The sequence below is a fragment of the Morone saxatilis genome, unplaced genomic scaffold, assembly GCF_004916995.1.
Source record: "Morone saxatilis isolate NCDOM2014 unplaced genomic scaffold, NCSU_SB_2.0 Contig5, whole genome shotgun sequence".
NCBI classification, from domain to species: Eukaryota; Metazoa; Chordata; class Actinopteri; family Moronidae; genus Morone; species Morone saxatilis.
In genome coordinates, this window is record NW_023340095.1 from 14,666,834 (window position 1) to 14,670,451 (window position 3,618).

Genomic DNA, 3,618 nt, shown 5'->3' on the forward strand with positions numbered 1-3,618 from the left:
GCCAGTTCCCCCCCCCCAGGCCCTGCTGTTCTGCTTAATTCTCTCCTCACTGCACATTCCAGCAGACTGATGTCATCCTGAGACTTCACCAAGTGGTTCATCAGAGTGCTGAGGCCAGTGGGCAGTTGTTCAGCCGCTGCAGAGGTGAATGACTGATGCCAAGTTTAAACTGAAAGCTGAATAAGGCATTTCAAAAGAGTGGATAATGTAATCCAGTAGAGTGAGTGGAGAAAATAGGCCAAGGACAGTGGATACAAAAAAATTCTGTCTGATGTTGGTCTGACTGATGCTGAAGAGAGGAAACAGTGCAGACTGTACTCGGGAGTGGATTTGATGAATAAAGTAAGATGCCACACATTGATTAATCAATTAGTCTATAATTCATTAATGGTGATAAATGTCAGTCACAAACTCCCAGAGCCCAAGCTGACATCTTCAAAAAAAAAAATTGTCTGACCAACTGTCCAAATTATCTCAAAGATATTACATTTTCACTGATATAAAAAAGTAAAAAGCAGCAAAACTCACATTTTGGAAGCTGGAAACAGCTTAAACAACTAATCAATTAATTTTCACTAATCATTTTTTGCCAACAAGGGATTTTTTGATGGTTCCAAAATATCCAGATGTGTTAAGATCCAAGGCCAACCAATCTCCCACCATGTTCTTATGTGCTCCTGCTTTTTATTAGTGAAGCACAATTCATTAAACTAAACATAAAATATGTAATTTGTCTGAGTTTTACACATTTATGAATGTTGTTTGAGTTTCAGTGTTTCGCACTTACTCACTTTGACAGCTTCAAGATAAGACCAAGATATTCAGAAGGATCTGGATTCAACAAGCAAAAAAACTAAACTATTATAACTTACCCACAAGAGCCAAAGTGTTTAGAGAGCACTACAGCGGACTAACACTCCCTTGGGTTGATGGAAACCAGACTAACTGCTGTCAGGGGGGCGTGAATGGAAACAGGCATATTTTTCAATTCAAGTCCAGTCATTTATGACATTCGATCCTCGCACCGTCATCACTCAATGGCCCCTGCTTTGATTATTGGCAAGTGTTGCATGCCAAGTCTGTAAATTCATGGCTTATATGACCTGCACATGCACGCCGCGTAACCAGACACTCTTCAAACAAAACGCCAGTGAAGCAGAGGACAGTGAAAGAGTTGAGAGAGTGATTACTTCAGCCAACATGTACCCTCCCCTGCACCAGGGATCATTTATCAACCAGTCATGAGTCTAGATCTGTGTGTTCCTCTCAATAGGTAACTCAGGTCCAAACAAACACACAAAACAGTCACCAGTTGTACAGCTGGCACCTTGTTCCAGGGGCCAGAGTGTGACATAAAGCATACTCGCCCAGAATACAGTGCCAGAGGGGCATTTACAGTGTTTCAGGGGGTTAATCACCCTGCTTTTGAACTTGTTTGCTTGAAATTCCCCACAAGTGTGTGACATGGAGCTGTGACTGCTGGTTCATAGAGTCTCCCGGGTTATAACAGTGGCTCCTCTGTGTGCAGGGGCACACAGGGCCCCTTGGTGTGGGTCCAACACTGCACAGCTGGAATCCTTTAGTGACAGCTGAATGGCCAGAGGCCGGGGCTGATACAGCCAGTTGTCTACCTGAGGGAAGCTCCCAAACAAAAAAAGAAGGAGCTCAATTTCCTCTGTGTTCTGCAACAGACACTGATACCTGGGTGTGGCTGGCACTGCATGAATCACTGTAAGTTCCCACTGTATTACTGGCATCATAACATGTGTTCATTAAGTGGAAAGAATGACAACCAACAGGATACATGCATGTTGTAACCAGAGCTTGGCTGCCATTTAAGCCTCTCCAAAACAGCCTGAACATAGTGCAGAAAATGGTGAGGTTGGGTCTTTACCTCCACGAACACCCACCTCACACAGTCCGGTGGTGTCTTCACACCATTCATGTAATGTAGGTTAATAGAGCAGGCTGCTGTAATCCTCAGGACATCTAACCACAGTACAGTAGATGTGACATTAATGCACCGCCTGGACTCACATGTACAGCCTCTGGAAACTTAGTGACAGACAGAACATGCACACTCCCTGAGGACATTTGATTATTTAAATGTCACACACAGGCATGGAGCATTACACAGCTACGAACCAGCAGCGACTGCGGCGTCTGCACGCAACCATAAGGTATATGTGAGCAATGCAACCCGCACTGGAGGACGAATAGGACAGTTACTGGCTGCAGATGAAGATTTTGCACACACACTGATAGTTATTTCCCTCCCCTCGAAATCCACAGGATCACAAAACAACACGGCAAAGATACTCCTAGGACTTAACCCTAATCTCCTCAAACAAGTTGAATCACTTCCCTCAAGAGCACACACGGAGAGGACTTGGGTTGCACGATACTTACCCCTTCTCTCGAAATTGCACGCTTTTCCACACGTAACGTTATGTATTTCCCAAAAGCTGAAAGGAGATATTACATCCACGTCCAGCGGTAGTGGCTGAGAACGAGCCCTGTTGGAGTGTTTAGATGGTGCTCGTACCGGAGAGGAGGCTTTCTGCGGTCGCCATGGCGGACGACTGAGTGAGTGAGCCGGGGAGAGACGGGATTACATTGAACCGAGCGGCGGATCCACTCCCGGTGCCTTCACTCAGACAATGAAGGAGGTGCAGCACCTTCACCTTCTCAGCAGCGCCGTGACACAGAGCAACAGCACCATCTAGCGGTGTCAGCGGGAACGACACGGTCCAGATATTCCAGTGGTTCCCAACATTTCTGAATGTGACCCTTTACAATAAAGGGATGTCTACTTTTGATTTCACATTACAGGTTATGGTAATGCGAGTTTAAAATTTGTTTTATTAATGAAAAACAACAGGCAGACAGACAACATACTGTAAAATAATACAACAGCATAAAGCATAGGCTATATCAACATAACACTCAACAATGCAAAGCAAGTAAAGGGTACCAAGAGTATATTGATACAAATATAGAGAGAATAAATCAAATTGCAAACAGTTCTGGAGTTTTAAACACAAATTGAAAATACACTTTCAATTCATTTGTTCAGAGATGTTAGGAAGTATGGAAGCTCATTGATATCACATATTTCAATAATTGAGAGCCAAATAAAATTAAACAAAACACATCTTTAATGAAGGGGTTAATATGCTCGGTATTTCACAAAAATCAACAAGTGTTTTTTTTTCAGCCCACAAATCAAAGCAAATTTTTTTTGCAATTTATTTATACACATTTTTTCCTTTATATTTCATATATATAAATGGCACTTTTTCCCTTTATTTTGACAGGACAGCTTGAGAGATGGGAGTGAGAGGGGATGACACGCAGCAAAGGGACACAGGTTGGATTCGATTCCATAGCCGCTGCAAAAAGGACTCAGCCATGGTAAATGGGGCTCAAGTTCTACCAGCTGAACAACCAGGGCGCCTCTGGCTAATGTATACATACAAGAAAAAGCAGACATGTATTTCAAATACTGTCAAACAAGTACTTTCCTGGATTAAAACAGATATCCTATGTCTTATTTATACTGAGGCGTAGAAGTTGATACTTACTGTGTCCCTTCCTGGGTGTGTGTACTGTATGTGT

At 43.1% G+C, this 3,618-nt stretch overlaps 1 protein-coding gene across 1 annotated transcript in view; it reads right to left on the reverse strand.

Moving 5' to 3' along the window:
• LOC118339390 (FERM, ARHGEF and pleckstrin domain-containing protein 1-like) overlaps positions 1 to 2,641 on the reverse strand; it is a 52,139-nt gene extending 49,498 nt beyond the window's left edge. The window contains exon 1 of the mRNA XM_035676996.1: positions 2,410 to 2,641. The gene's annotated coding sequence lies outside the window, so the exon portion shown is untranslated. The remainder of the gene's footprint in view (positions 1 to 2,409) is intronic.
• Between the last annotated feature and the right edge of the window lie 977 nt (positions 2,642 to 3,618).